Source organism: Neodiprion pinetum, chromosome 6 (assembly GCF_021155775.2).
Source record: "Neodiprion pinetum isolate iyNeoPine1 chromosome 6, iyNeoPine1.2, whole genome shotgun sequence".
Classification (NCBI taxonomy): Eukaryota; Metazoa; Arthropoda; class Insecta; order Hymenoptera; family Diprionidae; genus Neodiprion; species Neodiprion pinetum.
Genome location: NC_060237.1, coordinates 25,054,197 through 25,080,938, shown reverse-complemented (window position 1 = coordinate 25,080,938; position 26,742 = coordinate 25,054,197). Strand labels below are relative to the sequence as shown.

The following is a 26,742-nucleotide window of genomic DNA, read 5'->3' as shown; positions in this document are numbered from 1 at the left end:
GACTGAATGATTGTCAGGCGTGGGCGGTTACGGTCCAGATTTGCAGCCGGGTGTAAATATTGCGGCAGGTATCGACTGACGTCTTTAGAGCTTGCGCGAGACCGGTGAAAGTTTGCATTTAGGAAGATGATTAATGCCGAATGTTGTACGCATTGTCCGCACTGCACTTCTGGGTTAAGCTGCGCGACTCGCCAGTTGTCAATCTCCCATCCGACATAGTCTCCTCAAACAGCGAACAGAGCGACGCGATCCGTCAATGCGTGTAAAGCATTGATGTCGATTTCGCCACGAAAACATAATAATTATTCAAAATAAGCAACTGCATAATAAGCGAGGTTCGCCTACACGCTGCCGGAGACTGTCGGAGTAAAAAGACAAGGCCTCCCCATTCACCTAATCGAACGAGCACTGCAAGCCATAGGCACCTCACCTCACCTCTGCAGCTACACGGCGAGTATGCTCTCTCAATCGCGTCCTAGGATTTGTACTTTCCTTAGGTAGTTGGTAGTTGTGGTTTGAAATAGAAATGACATCATCGACAGTTTCTGCATGTGTGTACCTTGAACGTAACTTGAGCACGGAGGCGTATCAGCTGTGTCGTATCTTATTTCTTCCTTATCTTTTCTCTCTCTTCTCTTCTCCTCTCCTCTCCTCTCCTCTCCTCTCCTCTCTTTTCTTTTCTTTTCTTTTCTTTTCTTTTCTTTTCTTTTCTTTTCTTTTCTTTTCTTTTCTTTTCTTCTCTTCTCTTCTCCTCTCCCCCTTCGCACCTCGCTCGTCACTTCTAGAGAGTCGCGCGCGGCGTGTGTGGGTCGCGTGTCAGTAGGTAGCTTATAGCTTATAGCTTGCATATTACACCAGTCTATGGTTATACCTTCCTACGTCACGCAATCTACAGTTTCTGCCCATGGATCACAAGCTACAGACTGCATTTCTCACATTGTTCAACACAAAATGTATTAGAAAAAAAAATTCGAACCACTACTAATTCTAATGAATTTATTAAATTATAGAGCTTTTATTTGGAGTGATTAGGCAAATGATCAGTAAATGGAACGATCGAAGACAGAAGAAAAAATGGACAATCAAACTAGGAATATAAATGAGAAAAAAAAACACGTTTATATTTTCTATAGTTATAAGATCGGTTCACGAAAATATTGCAAAAGATTTTTATTCCCTCCGTAAGTATAACGACAGAGGAGTACCCGATGTGTGACGCTGCGAGACTGGACCCATATGGGCCTTAGGGGGATGGCGTGTGCTGTTGACCCGGCATGGACCGGTTCAGACCCGGGTCATTTAATTCCCTGTACTTTTCTCCACCGTTTTCTGTTCTTTTCTATTTATTTTTATTTTTTCTCCGTCCGAGAGATTCCTTTTTTTTTTTCTTTTGGTTCATACAGTTTCTCGCTCGTATACCTGGCTGTGACGTCATGTGGGGGCGACTCGCTCGATCGCGCGGGCTCATGCGCGGTTTGGGCCCACGCGTTATCCAGGTGCGGAGAAACGTTAAGGCCCCGCCTCGCTCCCGCCGTCATACAAGAATTTCAAAGACAATGCGAGTAGTTACGTCCGTCAGACGTCGACGTGAATGTGGTTTGAAAAAAACAAAACGACGAGCTTTCGATGCCTGCGAGCACAGGTGAAAATGATTTGCATGCTTCGCGGGTTCAAAAAGCGGCAAATATTATACGCTGTGTATGTACGTGCATGGGCGTTCGATTTGTTTTCTGTATTCGTTTACTGATATTTTTTTCTTACACGCCATTTATTTGGCCCGCATCGGCAACGGTTCATTCGCACGATACCGATTCATTGTTTATTCGCTTGTTTGTTAATTATTCAGCGGAGCGCATGCAGTGGGCAACATCGGCAACGTGTATGTGTATGTCGTTTTGCGTAGGCTCTGATGACCACGGGCCTTACGCCTGTGTACATCGCGTGTATGAATATGCATGTACGACGGTGTGTTTAACGTCCTAAGAACGAGCGATATTTACATAACGATCGGATCCGATTGGACTCGGAGCAACAGTTGAGGACGGACTCAAAGCGATTCGCGTCTTTGTCGATATCTTCTAATAAATTGGAGCCGCACGGTTGACGGTTTGGAAAAAGACACACGGCGGAACGTAGAGAAATGCACATGGAATTGTGCCGGCGTTTCTGAACGTTCGAGGGCCGGTAAGAAATGCGAAATAATTGATATTGGCCAAGATCTCGGAATCGCTGTGAAAAAGAAGAGAATAAATTGCTAATTTTATAACGAAAAGTATCGTCTCCGAATTTCGAGCGAGTCAAGTAGCGCTAGTAAGAACCCGCTAATTAATAATTCTACCATCTGATCGTTTCGTGGCAAAAATACCCGCTCCTGCATTTTTGCCGATCGTAGTTCGAAGAAGCCCGCAAGTATCGGCACAACTCAAACTCGTCGTTGATATAATACGGGTAGGTGTATAAACTCACGTACGTTTTTCTTCTCCTCGTTTTATTTTTTTATTTACCTATTGATTTTGTTTATTTTTTTATTTTTTTCTTATCCTTTGCGCGCGAAGAAATTTCTTTTCTTCTATCGGATTCTCGAGGCCGGCTGTAATATTCTTTTCACAATTATTCCGCATCGATGTTTCTAATTCGAGAGATGAAAAACATTTCACCGACTTGTGTTTGCCAGTGGATTGCCAAGCTTACATTGAACCGCGAACGGTACGTACACACGTTATTACATACGGACACCGCATATAATGTCACGAAGAGGTGCGAACTCGGCGTTTGGCGCGCGCCTCGCCACCCACGGGACTGTAGGCGTGTGAGAGTTCTAATCAGCAATTTTAACAGAACGCGTATAATTATCGTCGCAAACACGTCGGCTGCCATTTACGAACCCGTCGAGGACAGTGAACGGTGATTTCTCGCATTCGATAAGTTAATCGGCGTCTCGACGCGTGGCGCGTCTTACGAATCCCGTTGTACCCTGGTTCCAAAAGCCGGTACGTAGCGTTTTCATAGACAATTTACGAATCGGGGTAGAGCGAGGTAAGAGGGGCGGGGGGATAAGAGGGGGTGTTCCTTCTCCTCTCCCAGGTATTGTAAATCGTAGTAGTAAAGCAGGGGTATTGCGGCGTAATTATGCGTTAGACGAGGCAAGATTTATCGGGGATGGACGCGTCCTGGCCCTTCCTCCGGGGCAAACCTGCCGCCGAAGGGGGAGTCGGGGACAGGGAAAGATCGCGTGGGCGTCCCTGACAACTTAATGTTACTCCCTGCCCGCGTCGAGCTCAACGGGGGAGAGGTAAGAGGGCAATATGGAAAGACTCCGAACCCCGGTTAAATTATGGCCGTGAAGCGTCCTGGCGCCTCTGACGCGAACGAGAATATCGCATGGTCGAGAAGGAAATGAGATAAACAATCTCCCACGCGGCAATTGATGCTAATGAAGGATCGTTCGAGCCTCGGCGAGTCCCCGAGATGCGGAGTGTGGGTGAGGCGGACGCGTGCCCGACGAGGATAAAACCTGGAATTAGGTAAGAGTACGCCGACTGCAGGCTAGCGGCGAGGAACCGATCGTTGGGAAATATGGAGAGGCGCTTGGATACGAAATCGATTTTTCAGACAAGTTTACGTTGCCCGAAACGTACGTCTACTCACGGGAAAAGAAAAACCCTTTCTTGCCTGTGAAAAACTCGACAAGTTACGACGTCGAGAGCGGAGTCGGCGCTGTACGCAAGGTTGCGGGAGAGGGCGTATCGATAGGAGAGACTCGGCGGTAGGTTTACTCCTAATGTTGCTCGAGGTGCATCCTCTCGCGGTGATCATTAATCACGAGCGTATACAAGCGAGGATAGTCGGTGATTAGCAGGCGCGAACATCGGTCGCAAGCCAAGGGAGAAGGAGGGAGAGAGAGAGAGAGAGAGAGAGAGAGAGAGAGAGAGAGAGAGAGAGAGAGAGAGAGAGAGAGAGAGAGAGAGACGGAGCGGGATCATCAAATGAACCCCGAGGATTCGGGGGGAGTAAAAAATGATAAAACCATTGATAAAAGCTGAGTGACTGGTTCTATTGAGGATTCGTACCGTGCCCTCAACAGCCGTCGTACCTCGAGGAGTCAATTGAGACATACCGACCTACGAATCCATCACGATTCACGCGGTGCGGCTGCAGTGCTCCTCTCCCCAAACGGACGAAGTATATTATTTAAATGCACGGTGTAGGGGGGTAAACGGGGCTAGGAGATTATAGAGCGGATTAATCGAAAGATAGAAACGGAAGTCGAAGCACGCGCTGGCGCGGCGCACACGCACCGGTCATTAGTTAGATCGGGTATTCCGTAGCGGCACGATATGCAGAGGCCCGGTTATAACGATACGCACTTCAGGCGGCGACTCCTCGTTTTACGAAAGTGCGCCGGACCACCGGCCTTGATTGTGAAAACCTACTTAGAGCACAAATTAATAGGGATTTTGGGGTACGTTCCGTTTAACGTCGATCGGGCGCAATTAACCAGGGTACCTCCCCACGCCTACAAAATATTGTGAAGCCGGGACTCCCGAGATCTTAACGCGCGGACCACACGAAAAGCTCTTAAGACCAATTTCATATCGTGGGCCATGAAACAGAGATGCTATTAATTATTCATAGCTGGTTATACGAGACGAGAAAGCCGAAGCCTTACGAAAGTGGAGCTACCTGTGCCTCCGCACCGGCCGCGGCTTGCCGCTCCTGTCAATCTATCGCTCTTGTATCTACATCGTTTACTCTTCCGGACGGATTTAGGAGTTATTAACGATTTGCTCCGTGCCTCGTCCTTTTCTTTTTTACCCTTCGATTTTCGTAGTCTTATTGGAACTTCGTATTACAAACCACATCTGTAGACCTTCGAACCGCATAGCTGTACGTAGAGTCGAGTCGTATCGATCCGTCTGTTCAAAAAGCAACGGTTAGCTACCGATCCATGCCCGTCGCAACTAAAGACCTCGCGACGTCACAGAATTCATCCGTGTGGCTATGTCGTTGCGGGTGGCTGCACGACTTCCACCGCCGCCCACGCTTCGAAAGCTCCGGGCTTTAAGGTTATTAGGTGAAACCACGTGGGTGGTTGGCTTTTTGGGACTCTCCGAGGCGGGCCGTCGTCAAACACCGAAGAGAAGAGGCCCTGCAGGCCCCGGTTCGTCCGAGTTGCGAGATCCCTCGACGGCGAGGTATGTAATTTCTCGAGGGTTCCTCCTAGAGGTGAACCTCCTCCGTGGTACCGAGGCGGGTCTCGCGTTGGCGATGGGCGAAGGGCACGAAGGGAGGCGGAAGAATAACGCGGGCGAATCCGAGGCGACAAGCATTGCCGATACGTTTGCACCTCGAACGTGTAATCAGAATCAATATGATGATTGTATAATTGTACGGTTGCCGCTTCCATGCGGCAGCTTCCATCGCGGCACTGGTAGCCGAGGTTTCGTTCGGCTCCCGGCCGAATGCCGATGCCTGATATCTTTCTCATGATTTATTACGCGTTGCCCGGTCATAATTCGAACCGGGAGAAATTCTCATCTCTGAGAATCGGACGGGCTTAACTTTGCTTGGACTCGGCCGAATCTCAAGAGGTTCGATTTATCGATGTAACGCTGCAAACGTGAAGCGGAGGAATGCTTTCCTTCGAAAAATAACAAACTACGACGTCTGTATCTCGCAGCTCAAATTACCCGCTCGGTTTATGTTACAATAATATCACGCGCCTCTCTTGTACCGGTTGCAACAAATTTCGCCGCTACTCGAAATCGGAAGAGAGAAATAAAACCTGGCCATACTTTCAAAGTGCCGGCAATCATTATTCGCGATAGGTGAAACGGTACGAGGATATGCAATTACCGTGATACCACTTACGTAAAACTGTATACGAATCGCGTAAAATCGACAGAGGTAAGAGGGGGCTCGTTTCACGTTGTGACGTACGCGGATCCGACGAACTTGCGACTCTCTCATTCCAACTAATAACACGAAGCGATCATCTCCGAGGTAATATTCAATCTAACTTCCGTAATGAACGGATTGTAATCGATTATTAGAGCCAGGGATCGTTGGACCACACGCGTCAATGATTTGGAAATCCGAAAATGATTGGATGTTAGCGGAACGGATAGCGGCTCTTGGGATACAAATTATAGCGCTACTATCGCTCTTTTTCATCTCAGGATTACGTGGCGCTTATCGATTTTTACACAGGAAAATACTCGGACGGTGTTCACTACTGGGAAATGAGGGTTAAACACAACCGAGTTCCTCCACCTGTAGAACGAAAATTTCCCAAGTACCCATCGCGCACAGCTAGCCGTCAGAGGCGAGATTATCTTGTTATTTGTATTAGCTACCGCGCACCTTTCAATTAAACCGACTTGACACGGTTGACAGAAACGTCGTCTTCGAAAGGCTGCTAATAGATACATAAGAACCTTCTCTCTCCCGAGTCAGTATATTACAACCATAACTATTATCTTTATCGTACAATGAGTCCATCACGTGGCAAGTGGCTATAACGGCAGCCCGACAGCGGTCGTGTGTTCTAGTCATTGTGTTGCGTTACAATATTTCGTACGGCATGGAAGTAGATGAGAATAAGATTTATTCCACAAGGACGTTGTACAGCTTTCGTAACGATGCCTCTAGGGCCTTGCAGGGTATGGATATCAAACTGTCCCAGAATGTAGTTCAATTATTTGACAGAGCTTTGATTCGGCTCAAGTATTTCCACCTCTCGGGATGTTCTGCGATGTCGTCCGAGTTTACAAGGCTTCTATATCCGCGGTTGCTGCTCGCTCGGCATTCTTGACGGACCAGGTGTTCCCTGTAGTAGTTACCCTTGCGGTGCTCCGTTTACCTGTTGAAAATTAGCGTTAATCGAAAAACCGGTAACACCCTCGAGGCGGTGCCTGTGATGGAAATTTTGAAATTTCAAACAATTCACGATGCGTATATTCCGCTCTCCGGAACTCCGCCGGCTAGGCGGTAGATTGTGACGATCCACCATGAAGCGGGTTGAATACGGGTTAAATATGAAATACGGCCGGTATACCGGCCTAGAACAAATTGGATTCACGCTACAGCGTTCAAGGCTGCTCCTCTAATTTATCGCCGAGTCCTCGTGGGCGATACGGAATTCTTGAACAATGGAGAGGGAATTCTTTTTTTCCACCCGATGTTTTTTACAATTTTTTCCTCCTTTATTTCCCATTTTTTACGCTTCTTTTTCCATTGTTTGTTTACACTATCCGTCCGTGCTGATCGGCAAGGGTCAGCGAACGTCAGGGAGATCCGTGAGCCTGTGAAACACGCCTTACCGAATGTTCACAACGAGTTTTCATTACAGCTGGGTTCAATCTATCGGGTTGCGCGCGTAGGTACTCGAGTAGAAACAACCATTTACCCCCGAAGGCCTACAGATTGAGCTGTCACGGCAAAGATTACATTTGTCATAAAACATAAACGCAGTCCTCCACAACGTAATCTGTGATCACCTGTTTGGAGACAAACCGAACCACGAGGTATCTTTCTCTTCTCCTTGGCTCGTACGGAATTATTGTCGTAAGGCTCCGTTCACACGAAACATTCGTGTAAAAAATACAAGTCACGTCAACGGTATTCAATCCGCAAATCGCGAGAAGTTTCGTGCTCGTCGTTTCCTATAAAACGTCTATTAAAAGGCGAGTGCTGCTACTATCGGTGGAATCAACAATTTTCTACGTAAAAAAAAGTCTGTCTAAAAATGAATTATCCTTATCGATTGCGTAAGCAGAAGACAGCAGCTATTACCTTCAGCCCGACGTTATGAAATGGGTTATAAATCTTTCGACGGCGAACAAACAGGGAAAGGAAGAAGCTGAGAGGCACAGAGGCCTGTTCAAGTGCAGGATTGACGGTTGTTCGTTTAAATTCCAGACTCCGAGCGATCGTCGCCGCAGCTATTATACAGAATTTAGAAAGGGAGGAACGGACGATGATCGTGTATCTGATGCGCGAGGTGCCTTCGAATCCTGATAGACTAAATTTTTGGCCCCTTCGTCGGTAGAAGAAGCGGGAAGAAGCCGAGCAAAACACGCGGTGCATTAATTCGTGTGGACGCGACGTTAACCGAGACGACGAAGAGAGGCGGTATGTTGTAAGCACATTCTTTTCTTTCATTTCATACCAGGCTCATCATTATGCGGTGACATCTAAACTTGTCCCCCACGGACTATACACTTGTTTATAATCTTTCATCTTGTATTGGAAGCGTCGCCTCGCCTTTGGAAGGGTACAGTTATTAAACGGTTGGGCACAATGCTGCTGATTGAAGATAGGTACTTAAGAGGCTGTTTCTGACGAGCATTTAACATGCTGACGGGGGTCAAATTAATACCACGATTGCCCAACCGACCTGCAATCATAAACGCCGCTCCGGAGTTGAACGATTTTGGAAATTGACGCAACCCGCGCCGCTTACCAACTCCAATTCCTTGCAACCCAGTCCCTTGATTGCTGGAATCACTCTCAGGCTATAAGGCTACCAAGTTTAACGCGAACGTAAATCCACGTTCTCTAACGAGGTATGTATCTCTCACCAGCTCACACGGCATTCTTCGTTCGAAGAGATTGCAAATACCGTTGTGTTCTTTTTTAGAATTTCGAATAAAATCAGTGAAATATAAAGTTCAGGTTTCCCAAGAGTAGCGTCAAACCGTCAGCGATTGGCATTTTACCGAAAGAACGATTCGGTTGTCGTACGATTGGAAGATAATCGATCGGTGGAACGGATAAAATGGCATAGTTAAGTGGCTCGGCATGGTGCTCTCTACAGGATGTTTACAAAACTCCACAGATAACATCGATGAATTCGGTAAGCTCGCATTACGCCCAGGGTATTTAATTCGTTACAAAAGATATTCTGGTTAACGGTGGAGTCGTCGTCCCTGCTCGCCATTGGTTAATTTACATAGATTGGCCAGGTGGATATACCAGCACTCCACAACCACCGTTTATTGGGTTTGTTTTCACGCACTCTGCGTATCGTTTCGTGCATCGCGTTCGCTGCTGCTGCTGCTGCTGCTGCTGGTACTGGTGCTACCGCAAGTACCTGGATGGTCTTGGAGTGATCGGAGCAACGGTGATCAACGAGCAGCAGCAGCTCCCTGACCCGCAACGGCGGCGTCTCGGCGGCGGAGTGAAACCCGTCAAAGAGTGTCACGTAGGCATCGATCGGATCATAAATCTTTCTAATTAATATACGATATTCAAGTCAGTTGAAGACCGCCGCGTGCACACGCGGATACCGCGGGTACTTATCGTCACGATGACCGGCTGCACATCTACGGCGAAAGGAAATTCAAAATTAGCTATAGGCTGCGACCGCTCGTGATTGCTGTGCATGTGCGAGGTAATTTCGGAGTCAAGTCTAGCGACGATTCTCCGTTTCCTCGAGGATCACTCAGCCGGACCGGAATCTTATCATTCTTACGGAACGCGGAGAAGAGCAGCCAGCTGCAGGGAATAGAGGGAGGCGACGAGTAAGTTTAAAAATTCCAAAACTCGAGATCGGTGGAGGATGTAAATTACTTAATTGTAAGTGAGACGTCACTCGAGTTCTCTGTAAAATGTTGAATGCACGTCGGACTCGAGTGTCCGTAAACTACGCTGTATAAATATTAAATATACAAAGACCGAATGGAGATGCGAGAACAGCTAGAAATGCTCTTTCTTTCTTTTTATGCTCCTTCTTCTTCTTCTCCTTCTCGTTTTTTAAATTTTCTCGTCTTTTTTTTTTTTTTTTCTTGTTTATCAATTTCAAAGCTGGCTCATGTCCTCCACTCTCATTATCTATTCGATTTCGTATTGACGCTTCGTATCGTTAGTCAATTGCACGCGGTGACTGTCAAGCCGCGAATGCCGAGGGGATCTTACCTCGTAAACCAGCGGACACGTATTATTAACACTGTCCGTTCAATTCATACGGCATACAGGAGCATGACTCTCTCGATTATTTACCACAGGTACTATGTTTATTTTACTTATTGTATTACATACGGGCATAGTATTGTGCTTGTAGATTATATTAATGGCTTTCGCGCGTCTCTCTACGAAGTACCACATTATTATACATACACACACGCGGGGTAACAAGGCGTAATTAATGAACCGCTCGTCGTATCGCCAGGTTGGCACATTCGATAATTGCCCGCGGAAATCGAGCGCGTGTTTTCCGCGTCTATAATACAGGAGACTCTAATCCCGCGAGTATAAGAGCGATCGCATGACACGGAGTCGTGCATCATAAACGCGAAGCGCGTTATACAGGAAGCACCTATATCCCCCTATGCCTACGTATAATGTGTAATATAACACACGTGTAGTAAAATACTACCGCGGACCAGCGCGGCTGCCGTTGCTGCAGCATCAGATCCGGATCTTTGTACACGAAATAATTTATCGGTAATTGACAAGCGGACAAAAGTATTTCGGCATTCAATCTCGGGCGATAGGCACCTGCCTACACATACCTATCCACTACCTGCACACAATCGAAGAATCAATCGAGAAGAAAGTTTGGCAATCAAAACTTTGAAATACACCGCGGCAAGCAGATCAACTCTGCAGCAGCAGCAGCAGCAGCAGCAGCGGCCATGCCACGCTCTCATTTCCACCGCCCGGCACCTGCTGCTTGTCTTGTAATTATTAGATAAGTTATTAACTATACCTTATATACCCACCGAGTTACAGACGAGCGGGGCATTCGGCATTCTAGACGTTTCTATCCCGACATAAATCTTATCGTCACCGCGCCTCGTATCTCGAGTATCGCGAGCTCACGCAGAACGCATAACTCGGCGCCCACGAGAACACCTTGTAATTGCACCGTTCGAACCTCCGATCGATAATTGCACGTCGAACGCTGTCGCCGTCGTCATTTTTGCACTCGAATTACGTATGTATAGACATACGGATATAAATCGGTCTTGATTTTTCACCGTCAATATCGACTGCAACCGCGCATCGCAGCCTCGTGCAGTCTCCGATAATATAGGCGCAAGTTGCTCCTCCGCGATGCGTTCTTCCACCAAACGGCTTAAGCTGCACTTCTCGATCGAGCGCAGCGCCCACGCGAAATTCTATATACCCGATAGCCGAGAGTGTTAAACGTGTGTAATATCAACTCGAGGTATTTCAGAAACTCGAATATCATTATATTATACCCATCCTCTTTCCTGATCTGACTCATCGACTTCTCACGGCGGTGCAGAAGCTATGACGAAAATATTTTATATTCCAAAATTGTAGGTAAACAACCGCGTAATGGGTGTACGTACATATCGAGTGAAATATTTTCGTTCAACCGTTTACAGCTGCGCCTGCAACAACGCTTACTTCCGGGCACCGAGTGTAAGATGAAAATAATAACAACAATAATAATTTTAAAAAAAAGCTAAATATTGTTGGAAAATTTCGGGGCGAAAGATCTATGCACGTGAGAAGGAAGGGAATCAATCACGAGATATCTCAGCGTCGAGAATGGGTAAAGAGATAAAGTCGATAATTCGTCGGCTCTTTGAGACCGATCTTACTCTACCGGTCGAACAATACCAAATTACACTAAGTTATTTATTGTTAGTGCTAATTAAATATCGGTCGTGAATAGAGGGGCCAGCTATCATTGTAACCCTCGGCTGATACCGGACCACTGTGGAGCCATCAATATCTTCCCATCGATCTTTGATTCGGCCAAGGAATCGATTCTATCGATACTGATCGATACCTACCGTTACGTTAATCACGCACTAATGTAATTTGGGTGTTGCAATCGCGGACTATCGTTAGGTACGCGTATACATACATGTACCAACTTACTTATGGCGTAGCTATTATGTATATACCGGTGGACAAACAGTCGAGGTAACCCAACCAGCCGGGGCACGTGAGGATTATTTAGTGGAATTTAGGCCAAATCAAACCATACGGCTACGGTCGGGTCGTTTCGAGTGTTTCACTATCGACCGTTATATATTTTTGCTTTTAATCTGTGGAGAGAAGGGAGAGAAGGGAAGGAAGGGAGAGAAAGAAAAATGGTTTTTTTCGTGCCCGTTGCGTTTTGGTTATAATTCTAGTGAGAGGTACTTGTACTCGTCGAGATTACATGCAGGTCGCATCCGACCGTGCTAAAAATAAAGAAACAAAAATTTGACTTTATTCTCTTCCTTACGGTAAGAGATATTTAGGAGTCGGTACGCGTAGGGAAAAACGTTATAATAAAAATCGTAAAAGTTTGACGAGCAGAGGTTGGACGTAGCATGAAAGCGCGGCGAGCTTAAATTACGCAAATTATTTAATAATCGTTCTCAATCTTTCTTTCTCTCTCTCTCTCTCTCTCTCTCTCCCTCTCGCCCCAGAATCTCAAAGAGGTGAATTTCGTTTTTGTTCGTCATTATTTCGTTTCGTAATGTTTTCCGGCGGTCTGCGCGGGCCTGCGTTGTGTCAGGTATGCCGGGGTCGGGGGTGACAATAATTCTGTCCAAGGAGGAAACTGCCTCCGACTATTTACTCTGGCTGAGTGACAGAAGCTATAATCACCGCTTTCTCGTTCAAATAAAACTGTCCAAGTAGGAGGAAAAAACTCCGACGAATAACGGAACGACCTCAACACTGCGCGCATACGTTGTGCGGTCGAAAAATACAAGCAAAGATAAACAAACAAAAATAAACAAGACAATCGATAAGAACAAGGAGCGAGAGTATGGTCATTAGATAGTGGCCGGTGGCTTCAACGTTGCTTGCATTAGCAGCGTGAATTTGAAATGTTCCGGGTCTAAGATCAAGCCGGGGCCCGATGGTCTTTTGGCTTTGATTGATCCTCGCAGTCGAGGTTTCTGTGGTTCCACGATGTTCCGTAGCCGAGAAGAAATGGCATTGTGTAACTCGATACGAACTCGTGCCCGGCTCACGATATCCTCCTGCAGCCGGAGATCAGGCCCACGTACATATCGGGGTCCCAAATCACCATTTCACTTTCGCATATACGTACGTAGGTGGGTGTCTCACGGTTCGCATGGCGGCTAATTTGGAGTCGTATTTTCAACATTCATCCTGACACCACGGATCACGTGTGTGGCACAACATGCGCGCAGGATTAAGACTGAAGGGAACTCGGCAGGTGAATGCAGCTCGCACAGAGTCCCGTGGAATAAGGGAACGAGCAGTGACTTCAATAGCCACGCGGACGAAACTAGCCCGTGGAAAAAAAAAATTTCTCATCTAACCAGACGTTTGACACGCGCGTACATATCGTGAACGCACAACTCTTATCGTTTCGTCGATCTCCCGCAGCGTGCCTCCCAAAGGATTTCGTGGGAATCCAGGTATACGTTTATCTATTCGAACTGATTATAAATATATTATTCCTGGGCGAGATAAATAGATACTTGAGTAGTTTCTCGCGCGATGGAAAGTGCCGGCGAAGCTTGAGGATTGCAGGGTTCCTCCTGACGAAAATTGGCGTTTCGGGCCTCGGGTGTTGTTTGGCACGAGTCGAGGGGGCCGGATCGTTCGGGCATTCGGGTCGTGAAGTAATCGAAGGCCCGAGGCACGTCACCGGAACCACGGAAGCTTCGATCGTGACTCGCCGGTCACGCACTGATCGTATACGAACGCTGGACACGGAGGCGCACGCGTGCGCGAGCGCGTTCCAACGAGTGTCAAAGGTCACGGTAATATAATTGATTTTTCCTAGTGTCACTCTTATCATTTATTTACACGGCGAAGAATGACGAGAATGAAAACGTCAATAACGCAACGTCCGTTAAGCCGTAGATTGGTTGATTAAAGCCTCTCTCTAAGATATAACCAACGGCAAACTGTTCAATTAAAAATTCTTTTATACGTGTTATACGAAACGAAATGCCTTGTCATTCGAATTTGATATCACTTGACTTTTTGGTATAGAAATCGAACCGGGCTGTCTTGTTCGTCGAGATCGTTGCGCGGAGGGAGGGAAAGCGGTTTATCTACCTATATCGCGTTGCTCACCTCAAGACGCTGCATCGCTAAACTGTTTTGCAAAAATGACGGGCGAGCTGAGAGTGAAAGCGCGGGTGACGTGACACAAAAGTAACGAATTTCGATGGGAGTCGCAGCGTCCCGCGCGCATTATTTGCTTTTCGGAAGACATAAGGAGAAGTCAAAGTTCACGAATGAGAAACTCGACTCGCTCAGTCACCGGGAACTCAGCTCTGCCAACCGGAGTGGCACAAACTCGTAGGCATAAGGCGGGCACCGAGCAGCGAGGTGTACGATCCTGCCAGAGATAAATATCCGAATTATTCCGTACGAATTGTGCGCGCCGCGGCGCCCCGGCGTCGCCGAACAACACCATCCGGGGATTGCCCTTCTCTCTCGAGACGGCGAATAGTCCCACGAACAACGGAGATGGGGGTCAAGACGTATGTGACAGCTGACAATTATTTTTAATATTACATTCTGCGGCTCTCAGCCGAGGAATCCTCGGCCACGATTCGACGACGAATGCTCCTCGCCCCCGGAGAGGAAGAACTTGCTCGGCGTATCAGCAGTGTTATAAATTTGCAATTTCGCAGAGGTTACGACTTCCGGTCGTAGTGGATATTGGCAAGATTTTCATCCTCGATGGATAAGAATCACGTTTAACGGTGAAGCGAACCAATGGAAAGTGTTAATAATTAGATTACACCGTGAGACTGGGTAATTGATTCTGCAGTTTCAAAGTTGCGCCTCATCTCGGATTTCAGTCCCAACGGGTTGAGGAAGCTGCAGTGGAGAGAAGAGCTGGACGGTGAGGCAGACGGACATGGAGACGTGGTCGAGGTAATGTAAATCAATCGGACATCGCATCGAGTGCTGCGACGCGATTCAACGTACATTGACGGTTGTAATTAGTTTAATTAAACGTCTAATCAATCCGTTGAATATCTCTGGTATGAAATCGGAATTTCAAGTGAGTGAATAACTGCTCCGGGGAAACGGGAAGCGGTTGTTTAATCTTGGGATTTTATTTGTTGTTGCTTTTTTTTTTTTTGTTGTTTCAAGTTTTGTTTCCAAGTGTCGTCTAATTTCTCTTAAAAAATATCAACCAGATTAGCTGGTTAATGAAGTCGCATAGTTATGCCGTGCGGGGACTATGAATTAGACGCACTTCATACTTTGTCATGTTTTTACCTCCAGATAGGCGATGAGACAGTACCACCGAGTTGCCCACCACCGTATCTCCTACGATCTACAAGACGTGAACGTATCTCTCGCGTGACGCTTGACGTCACGTTTTTTTTAAACGAACGAAGATTAAAAAACAAATAAGCTCAACGTTAGCGTTTTTAATTGGCGTATCGTGGCGTTAACTTTAAATCGTGCAGTGTACGTTATACACATACACACACACACACACGTACACACCATATAGCCTCACCCAAGGCTTCTTCGGTGCATTAGTTTACATGGGTACGCGGATACAGGCGTCGCCGTACTAAGCGACGATGAACAATAAAAATGCAAGCGTATAATTAACGCGGAAAACGACGCTTTCGTTTCAGTCGTTCATATTATACACTATAAGAGGCCCGTACTAATAATCACGGGAATCACTTCGTGGGCCGATGATCACGCGGCGTTATAAAGTAGCCGCGATCACAGAGCAGGAGGTACGGAACACGCCGTGAACCGTTTGCTTTTAATTTTTTACGCGTTATAGAAGCCGGGGAAAGCAGCCGCGGCCTCTTTGAAAAATCTAGGCAGATTAATGGGCATTATTCATCATCCTCGATTATTAAAAATACATTGTGTGAGCCCGATCATGCAGGCTCTTTATACGCCACAAACGAATACCCTCTGTATAATATGGACCACTACCGAGCAGAGTTCGATCGACGCCTGATCGACACGACACGGATGATTTCCTCTTACACGCTCGATGGAAGGAGGACGAGGGGGTTGCTCCGGTCGTTGGACAGCGGCGGTGGAAAATGTCAGAAACGCCTAAGTATAAGGCAACGAAGCGCGCCTCTAACGTAGGTGATTTCAGCAGAATTCATGGCTGCTTGATTACAAGCAATAAACCGGGCGTTAAGACAAGATTTACGAGCATCTGCGAGCATCTTCGAGGTATCTCTGAGTATCTCGAGGTACCCGTAGTCTCTGATCGCTAGCCCGGGGCCTTATTTCTGCCGGTTTGCGCCTGCGCGACGAAACTGCTTCTCGGCGTTATTGTGGTGGACCACTCAGCGACGCATTTGAACCGGCGCTAAAACGGAAAAGTTTTGAACTATCTCGGGATAACACTCGCAAGCTTGTACAGATCGATCCATCTGATACGTAGTCGCGTTGTGTTCCATCGAAGGTGGTTACGAGCGACCGCAATTGCGAAATTTGCAAGCGTTTCGTCGGGACCAGCGACAGTGATCGGCACGAGACGATTGTTCGTAGCCATCGCTTTCCGGGCGAGAAAAGCTATCAAGACCGCAGACCCTAGGCGGCACAATTAGGTACATGGGATAGGATTTATCCCCGTTGGCGCCAGATCAGTCACCTGGCCACCGCCCTACGCGGTGGTCAAATCTTCCTCGTCGAGGAGCGGCAAATAATGTTCAGTGAAATGCAAGGTCCGGAAAATCATGCGGCTTAAACGAAACACGAAATGAGGAATTTTCGAGGAAGTGTATCTAGTTTCACCTGTGTCGTATACAGCATGGGCTGCAAGGCTCTTAGCGAAGAACGAGCGTGTTAATATATCTCAAAAACAACCCGACAACGCTGGTGAATAATTATTCAAAGTGACAGTTTAATAGGTGTGAGATCGTGGTGTAACCCATGCGGCAGAACGAGAGGAGCCACAAATCAAAAGTGCAGAGAATAACGCACTCGCGCTCGACGCGGACCTGTTTTTTCCACACTTAATGAACGACCATCTTCAATTACCTGCCTACTTTGTACCCGTTTTACACGATCGTGGCGCGAGCTTCTCACCCTAAATATCCAAAGGGAAATAAAACAAGAAAACAAAGTCTCCTATAATGCTTCGACTACCTGTTGATCACCGGTGATTCCCGGGTTCAAGTGAATCTCCAATCCTGGAGGCGTTGAATCAAACTCCTGCGAAGGCGAAGAGCCACGAGCTTCGAACTCGGCAGTCTCCGACTGATTAATGCGATGAAAAGAATTCTGTATGCAATTTTTACAGTACATGCTCAACGGGGTGGGTGAGAATTCTCGATCTCTTCCTCAGCCTCGACAGCCTTAAATAAACAATGCGAAATCTTAGAGATCATTGTGAGATTGAAGGACGCTCAACTGTTCCTTCCATCGGCGCAAAGATCTAGCAACAACACGGCTCTTTATTCTTCGACGCATGCATAATTTAGACGCATGCAGGTACGGACAATCAGTGTTTTGATTATATATCTCGTGCCGTAAATACGTTATATTCCATAAGCGAAATCCGCCTCGTCACAATACATCGCGGCAAGCTCTCGCGTATAATATAGTGTATAAGAGCAGGATAATCCTTGTACAAATTACCGTAAGAATGCAGCAGCAGCAGCAGCAGCCGCCGCGGCGTGGCGGTATTTCGGCGCAATTAGGCCAGCCGTTAATTGATCGTTAATTCGGAGAGGTGCGGTAAGGTCATCGGTGAGTTGGCGCGTTCATCGATCCTGGTATCGGTACTTCGGCGACGCTCAAGTGGCAGCGGTCGCACGGCGGCTCAGGAATCACCTATTTGCTAGATTTCGTTGTTTTTTCTTCACACTCCACCTACGCGTCCCCGTACGCGCAAAGGCTCAGCTTCGATCCTCTCACTCTCCCTCTCTCCTCTCTCTATCTCTCGGCGTGCGCTCGGCTGCTCACGTGGCTCCACTTGAAATCTCACGTCTGCGTGGGAGTTGGTTGGATGGTGTCAAGTGAGCGATCGCGGTTGTCTTACGAGGACGAAGGACGACGACCAGGTTCTCAAAGGGTTCCTGATCGGGGACACCATAGCTCGGCGAAACGTTGTGACCTGCTACGATTTGATCCCGTTGAAAAAAAATTCCGCGGTACCGTTTTCGAGTCTCACTTATTCGGTGCAAGGGACATTATTCGACTTGTTCTTTTTCTGCTTCTTCATCCGCTGCGTCCGTTTGGTTGACTTCGTCCAAATTGCCGTTTCAGCGTTGGAACGAACGCTCGACGCGCTCGATGCCCGGATAGACCTTCGCACGTGCTATTAATATGCGAGTATAAGGGGCGAGCTGGGTAAAACTAATAGACAAACAGCTGCGGATAATGCGAGATGTTATATTTTTCTTCAACGTTTTATCATCTATTCGCCTCATTAAATAATCATCCGACAAAGAATCGCCGACGACGACGTTTCACTGTCTCTTTCTCTCTCCGTTTACGTTCTTCGTAACTAATTCTGCCAAAAATAAAAATAAAACAAAAATTCCGACCTACCGATATACCGAGATTGAAAACTAAAATTAGAAATACTCGTGTAAAGTGTGAAAGGTCTGAAACTTTGGATACCGAGAACTTCCGTTGAATTTCCAACGATCGCGCTAATTTCTGCAGAGGGGATTCCGTGCAGTCCCTGCGATCCACGTAGCCGGCGAACGCGTCCTCTCTGGAACAACTCGAAACTTTTTCCAGCGAGTTCGCAAATTTCGATGGCCGCGGATTGCCGTGCGACGTTGCTGATCGCGATATCGGGATCCGGCGAAGAGGCAGTCAGACAGGCAAGGGTGCCGAGGATTGCGCAACGCTGGCGCCACGTCGGTCGCGCCGCAGGGCGCTCGTGACTCACCGATGGTCGACCTCGAGAGGAACGGGGACCCAAGCGCCACCTCGACAACTTTCGGCTCTTCGTCACGGTGAACAGGCGAGAACGGAGGAGGAAAAAGGAGCGCGGAGGACCGGACGGCGAGGACGTCCCTGCAGGAGATGCGACGGCGGTACGGGAGGCGGAGGCCGAAGCGCGGATTGTGCCACCTTTCTCCGGCGGTGTGTTTGCTCTCCGTTCGTTTGTTTACCAAGTCTCGTCGGCGCAAAGGCGATGCGATGCGATGCGATGCGATGCGCGTGTGGCGGCGATGTCCGCGCAGCTCAGTCGGACAGTTATCGCGAGAGGCGTGCAGCCAATTAGCGTTACTTTCTTGCAAATGAACCGAGGCGTTCCGTTCCGCACTGCGGGACTGCACCTCAGACTTCTCTACGATCAGGGGTCCGCCGTTTCCAACGCCCCGCAAAAGTGCTCCGTGTTCTTCGGCCTGTTGCTGAAACGAAGGTGGAGGAGGAGGAAGCCACGAAAACGCTGGAGCGTCGTACGTTTCGCGAAACGGCGAGGCCGCAGGATGTAAAAGTTTCTACCGGCCGGAGACTTGAACGCTACCCCGTTCCTGTTCAATACTCGGATCAGCGGCGAACCCGCACTGACCCAGATGAATTCCCCGATGTATTAAGCGAAGGCCGAAGCTCCGCGAGTTATTACTTGACGAAAAGAAAATCTCGGAGTACCTAGGTTGTTGCAAAGACGATCACGGGTCACGCAGTGTTCGGCTATGTGGCGCAATTCAACGGCCGCAGGCCAAACGTGTAGCTCCGGTAGTGAGGGCATCAATCACTGCGTATCTACGCGCGATGGTCGTTGCGAATAGAACAAAATTTGACGGTACGGTGTGCGAGGCGAGCGAAATGTTACAACCGCAACCGAGCACGGATAGTACCAAAAGAAGGAGGATTGTTATCCGAAGCAGTGGCGTGCCGTTTTGAAAGCTGCTTCTGATGCCGCTGCTATAAATCATCTTCATCGGCGAATCTGGCGTCTTTGCGCCGCGTGACTCACGTGTGACTAACCATCGGCAATACTGCAATTATGCCCGATTGTCGACGGGAGTCCAACCGTCGAAGAGACTCTTCTTACTCGAGAAGATCGATCAGCGTTTGGACTTTTGGACCTTCTTGATTGAGAGCGAAAGAACCCAGACCCTTGATGTCTTGGTCGTTTCTGTATCGAATTATCGGTTCCCAGCGACAGCTTCGCGTTGTATCTGCGGCGATGATTCGTTTCCAAGCACGTGTCGTCGCAACCGGCTAAACGAATTGTTGACGACGATCGAGGCAATACTTCGATGTCAGTCTTACACGCGAGTTAATTATTCCGCTCGTACGGACTTTCTCTCCGTGGGTCCGGTAGGTATATTAATTTTCGCAACCGATTGCCAAATACCAGATCGATATCACGCCGCTGAGGATACGCGGTAGGGTAGAGATAAAAACCATCGCGTAGTTGTTCCTTCGAAATTTCATTTGCCAGGTGATATTTTCCACCGAGGCTGGCAGAGGTCAAAGGTGAAAGGCGACAACGAAACGCGAGGAAATAATTCACCGTTGGTTTTTTAAAATTTGTTTCTCTTTTTTGGTCGATCAGTCGTTCGAAGGGGGCGACAAGTGAGACGTCGCTGCTTCTTCTTTAATTAGGGTATATAAATTCCTGTCTCGTGGAACACCGTGGCTGATTGGCGAATCGAGGAGAGCGAAAAAGATTGTCTGGAGAAAAGGAGTTGTTATTACGACGGCGAGTGAAAAGAGAATGAGAGAGAAAAAGGAAAAGAAAGACGCCGGTTACCGTACGGTAATATCTACATGTATTTTAATAATCGCCGAATAAAGAATCTGATGCGTAAAATTAGGGAAATTGAAGATTAATGGTTTGCACGTGGCCGTCCTTGGATATCGACGTATCTGGACCACGTGTGGCACAAAGAGAGGATCCGTGAGGATTTTGGTTAGGCATCGGGATGATCGAGGTGAGCAGCTTTCGACGAAGGTAGTACTCGCGTGTCGGAACTTTGAGGCGCGTCTTCATAAATTTGATTCGCATGGCGTTGGTATGGCCGCTTCTTTTCCACCGAGATACGTTATATTACAAGATGGAGGAGGAGGAGGAGGAGAAGGCATAAGCATATGTCAGAATCGGAGGTACGAAGCGCAGTGCCAGTGGCCGTCCGATCCCTCTCGTCATCGACGCAGGGAACCTTTCTTGCGCGATTCGGTAGATAGAAACTTGTTCAACGTCAGTCTGCGGTACGTCGCTCGGATAACCCGGAGCACCGCGGCGGTGGAACAGCGGCGACGACGACGACGACGCGAGAGACGAAAGGGACATAAATTTTCAAGCGTAAACAGAGTCAACAATCTCTCGTTGAGAAAAAGCACCGACGGGGGTATCAGCGAGGCCTTCGGATATATCAAAAGCAAACTAATGTCACCGAAAGGCAGTAAAGCATCGAGAACAAAGTACAACGTCTCGGGACGAGAGCGTATACCTACGGTATAACGAACTCCAGATAAAACATGACAACCAGCTTGAAACACGTTACCATTCGTCCCCGTGTCCCGAAGCCTCCTCGCGATCGAGCGAGGTTCTCGGAGTTTAGGAATCAATTTGCAAGTGAAACTCGATAGAAGGAAGCGAGCCGTCGTTACGCCGAGAAAAAGGCAAGGCGGCGCCCTTCGATCCCACCTCAATTTACGACGTACCGATCTCGCTCCATCGGGGTTCCGTTTATTATACAGGGTGTAAAAAAAAAAAAAACACCTACCATTTCATCCATCCTCAAGATAACGCTCCACCCCAACGTCCCTACGTATCGATTCACCGAGTCGAATTACGATAAACTGTCCTTACCTGAAACACAGAAGTAAACATTTTTTGGTTAACGATAAGCTGCATCGGACTACCAATCTGAGAAAATTCTTCAACTTACAACGAATTGCTAAACGGGAAGAAAAAAAAAATCAACGACGTTTGGCGCGTCGAAAAATTGGCCAAGGGCCGAAGGGACAATGCGTGAGGTGCGAAGTCACGGAGTGCATCAAGGTGCGTTGGGTTCAAGGCTGGGGATCCACGCCGGTTGTCCGGTCGTTCGCTCGGCCGACCATTCCGCGCCACGCCCTGCGTATATCTTGTATCTACCGGTTGTCTGCCCGCAGGATCGCAGGCCGTGTTGGAATTATCATTTATTTATCGGCTATCGAAGTCGAGCGCGCGTTTATCGCCGTGACGGTTAAAAATTGCGCGGAAATTAATACAACCATTTCCGACTGATAAGGACGCGTAGATGCGGGGCGCGCCTCTTCGGGGCTTCGAGGACACGACACGAGTCGCCGTGAGCACGTGCGACGGTGGGCCGAGACGCGTGGAGTGATTTCGGAGAAGTCAATTTTTGCCAGGAGTAAATGGGGAACTCGGGGACTCTGTTATAGTTCTGGTGCAGTAATCCAGAGGAATGAGGAGGAGGACGGATAATATAAGAACGACACAAGCTACGGCACGGAAACGTAACCTGTGCTCGTAAGGTTATTAATAGAAACCACCACCGATGCTGAAACGAGTGTCTCTAAATCTTCGGGAGCGGAAACATTTGTCTTCCAGAAGCTGAACCAGAAGAGAAGGGTAGGGAGTGGAAGACCTCTGATGCTTCGTGTAGAGGAACCGCGATAACGAGTTTTCCATTTTAAGAGTGTCGTTGTTACGCAAACGACGTAGGTATAATGTATCCTTGAAGACGGAGAGTCAAAGAGAAACTGACGACCGATTTGTAATTCCCGACGGTATTTGGAGGCCGGGCTTCGTCCAGATCATTCGGTGCCAAAACACCTAATTTTTTTTAATGGCGCGTGAGTAAGCCGGAGCCGGTTGTCCTGATCCACCTCGCATGAGAGCGGAAGTTGAGCATTAGTCGGATCTCGTCGCGTCCCCTTCGATCACCCCCCCCCCCCCCCCCCTCCCTCCCCCTCCCTCTCTTTCCGATCCGAGTCGTTCGACTTTAATGCCCGGCCGCACGATAATCGGTCGGCGATTGGGTGCGGCTGCCGGAGTCCGGGAGGCCGGCGATGTTGGAGCAGCGATGACAGGTAGATCCGCTAATCGTTTGACGGGCAGTGCGCGGTGGCTCGGGTCGTCAGTTGCAGGCGACGAGTTCGCGCAACCCGTGATGTTCGTTCCACCTCGCGAGAGGCGAGGTTATTACCAGCTCACGGGCTGTCACTGGCCGAGCACCGGGGGACTGACGAAACCAGCTATGATAGCTGTAATTGTGCTAACTGCTCGTGATGGTCGGTAAATGGATGATAATTGTGGCTAAGCGTAGCCGAGCAGAGCGAGCGACCGTCTCTCGTCGCAGGTGCTTCGTCATTCGTCCAGGACTGGTGACATCTAGGTGTTGCACGGATGACGCGAGAATTTCCCATAGCTATTGCACCACCCTTTTCTTGTACTCTCACGCTACCCGCGGCTCGGCTCGGCTCTTTTCTCATCGTTATTACATACTGGCTCCGGGAGTTTTCTTTCACCAACAGCTGACGCTGTTTCGTAAACCCGACTTCCAAATGGGGATGGATTGCGCGGAGCTGGTACGTTCGGTGGTCCTTTTCCCTCTTCAACGACAATTGTCATACAAGGCCCTGGATGATTCGAGTGACCAGTGGCCGCCGGACTCTCGCGGTATTTTGACGCGGGTGGGTGGGTACGCTGAAACTAGGCGAGTCGCGATAACTCGGAGGTTGATGGGATCGAGGTGGTCAGCAGCTTCCACACGCTCGACCAGTACCTGGTAAAGAACTGCATCGGGGCATACACAAAGCATCATCGAGACTCTGTCGCGGGACAGCATAGCTTTGTAGTTAGTTGTCTCTCGGAGCACGTCGTCGGCAGCTACCAGGAATTGCCTGGCCTGCCTGCCAGAATGACTCGCCCGCTTCGTCCCGATACTCGATGCCTCTTCCCGTCTCCTTCTTCTGCCAGGTTCACCCTGGTATCCCCTCGAGTATATCCTTCGTCTCCAGGGAGTCCGAGGGCAATGTCGTTAGTTTTGACATGTTCTCTTGGCTGCCGCATTTCTTCAACACCGACCGGACTCGGGATCAAAGCTTACCTCGCGCCCTGTCCGCGCGATCTCGAGCTACTCCGAGGAGGAATCTTTACTTTTGCAATTTGTTGTAGCCTATACACCGCGCATAATGTATCGCCGGTGAAATTTCGACGACTAAATTACGCTGGATCGATCTCTCCTTTTTTTCGTCTCGTCTTGTCTCGCGTACCTGTATCAGCTCAACGACGTACTCAAATCCTCGGGCAATTTTGTCCCTGCACGGCGCGTGTTTCCCCTTCTCAAAAACGAAGAATCTTCGCGTGGGGTGGCGATAAAAAATCGCAGGGCAGAGAAGAGGTCGACGATTGGAGGCCGGGGGATCGGAGAATGTAGTTAGTTTTGACAAGGCACGCTGCCGATCGAGTAGCTCAGATCGAGTCCGATGAGAATATTTACTGCATCGGCTGATCTGTCAGCTGATTGTGCCGCCGGATTTTTAGCCCCTTCTTGCTGACAAGCGAGCCATGTCGACCGTATGCAGGAGCGAGAGCGGTTCTGTAGGAAGAAGGTTGAATGTTTTGTGTAGACGAGGGCTCGCGGGGAGCGAATGCCGATCCGCTGACGCGTCGGCTGGTTTGACGAGGCCTGATGGATGCCTCTGGTGCATCCCCGGACCGCCGTCGCCGTCGCCGATTGCCGCGATGCAACGAGCAAAATATCGCGGTTCGATTCGAACCGCAATTCGAATTCCCCGGGCATTCGACGGTCGGACGCGACGCTCTGGTGCAGCTTTGAAAACAAACGACGCCGGCCCAAGGACGTGATTAAGCTCCCCGGGGAACCCCGGGAAGGGGTCAGTCTCCTACATCGGCTCTCTTCGAAAATAATCGCGTGTCCTTCTTTCAACGAGCAAGGTCCTCTCTTAGCGCGGAGTTTCATATTCTCCGCCGACATGTTTTGCAATCATCGATCGGCTTGGTAATCGCAGTTGACATCGAGACACGTATAATCCTTAACGAAACCGCAAGACTGATGATCGTGGAAAGAAGAAGTGGCGAAAATTTTCATGACCAATTGAGCGCCGCGGGTCTTTACTGTGGGAACATTATTGCCGAGGTAAAACTGGCGTTACAATTGCCGTTGAAGTTTGCAGGTCTTATTAGAACCCGTCTGGATGTTTTCGCTCGCGAGAAACGCTGCTGTTTTACAAGTAGCGAACGATTGGCGGCGGTCGCGGCAAGAGAAGCGAGGAATTACGGTGAGCATGGATGCACGCACGTGTATAATATCTTTGATCGTCGAAGCTGAATTCGCGGCGAGAAAACTGTCACGTTTTATCGCCGCGAATAAATCCCATTTATGTGCTAACTCAGTCGGACTTGTTTCATCGAAGAAGAAAGAAAGATAAGGCCTGATGCGCTGCTCGGCGGTCTTGTTTCTTTTGTAAAACCGATCGGCAAAAAGCTCGGCAATATTAGTCCTCGTTAATACCCTAGTTTTCTCGTCATCGTTTACAAGGTTACGTTCCGCCGTGTTTGCGAACGCAGGAATTATCGTTTCCAGGGAAGAAAGTCCAGGCGAAAATATCGCTCGTTGGTGGGTCGGACTCTGTTACATCGAGGACTGCAAACCGGGCACGTCGAGAGCTGTTTGGCTCGTGGATCAGAGGTGGGTGAACCCATAAATACGCGATCGCTCGAAGAGCGGTACAGCCACACGATTGTCCAGGTAACGGCTCTGAGCCGCGAGGATTCGCCAGAGGTGGGAAATGAAATCACTGTTTTTCGTTGTCTTAAGACGGGTGTCGATAGTGCGGCGTAGTGCCGAGGATGATTCGGGTTGGAACGTCTCCGGCACGACCTTGAAACTCGGATCTCATCTCGCCCCGTTCTCGGAGAGGCTGCGCAATCGAGTATTATAGACTCAATTTCCGCCAAGGTTACTAGATATTCGCGACTGATTCGCCGCGAAGTCGTCGTACTTGTGCTCGATTGCTCCACCTGAGTCATTAAACGAGTTAAGTACCCCGCGCTCGGGTCTCAGTCCGTATTATTCCGAGTTGATGAGACAGGAGCAGACCTTCCCTTCACCTTTCTCTCTTTCTCTCTTTCTCTCCTTCTCTCTTCCCTTCTCGACTCGGTCCCGGAGCCACTTATTAATTCGGACAACTGCCTAATTTACCGAGGAGCCCTGAGACAGGCCTGCTTCCAAAGCATCCTCTTATGTGAGCCTAATGGGCGGGGTGTGTTTCGGGTGTGGCTCGCAAACCCGCTACCGCTCGAAGATGAGGACGAGGTGGAAGGGGAAGAAGAGCGATTGCGTGCAGTGAGTGGGCTTGCGATAGGAGCGAAAAGTCTTTCATCGGAGGAACGGCGTAATCGCAAGAGAGGTATTTGCACGGAACCGATTTTCGCCCTACATTCCCTTTTCGGCATGCGAGGGAGATCCTTTGTAGTCGCAATCCCTTTGAAAACCGGCGCGAAGAGTGCGATGAGACGAGGAAGGGGGGGGGGGGGGGGAAGTGACGTGTACCGCGAGCAGTTAATCATTCATCTTGCATCAATTCAGCTCGAGTTATCTGCAGTGAAATAAAAGCAGGCGCGTATATACGGGGCGGCGGTGGCGGCGTGCGAAATATTTCCATCCGTGAAATATATAATTTCACGAAACTCTCCCCTCGGGCGGTTTTTTCTACAATACACGTCGCTCAACCTTCTCTCGAAGGTAAGACGCCTGGGAAGAATCGGACATGTCGTCTCGGGCCGCAGCGCCAATGCTCGCGATCAGTAACGCGGCCCTCGGAATCTATTTTCGCAGTTTCGGGCGTGGAATGAGGAATGAGGCCAATTAAGTCGTACATCAT

General features: G+C 48.8%; 1 protein-coding gene and 1 long non-coding RNA gene across 4 annotated transcripts in view; both read right to left on the bottom strand.

Moving 5' to 3' along the window:
• Window positions 1-26,742, bottom strand: part of LOC124221654 (myocardin-related transcription factor A) — a 168,849-nt gene that overhangs the window by 64,017 nt on the left and 78,090 nt on the right. The gene's annotated exons all lie outside the window — the stretch shown is intronic.
• LOC124221674 (uncharacterized) overlaps window positions 6,600-26,742 on the bottom strand; it is a 32,418-nt gene continuing 12,275 nt past the window's right edge. Inside the window, exons 3-4 of one of the 2 annotated variants that reach the window (XR_006883847.2) lie at window positions 21,609-21,694; window positions 6,600-6,862 (exon numbers count right to left, since the gene is read on the bottom strand). This is a non-coding gene — a long non-coding RNA (uncharacterized lncRNA). The remainder of the gene's footprint in view (window positions 6,863-21,608; window positions 21,695-26,742) is intronic. The other variant, XR_006883846.2, reaches the window with a different exon arrangement.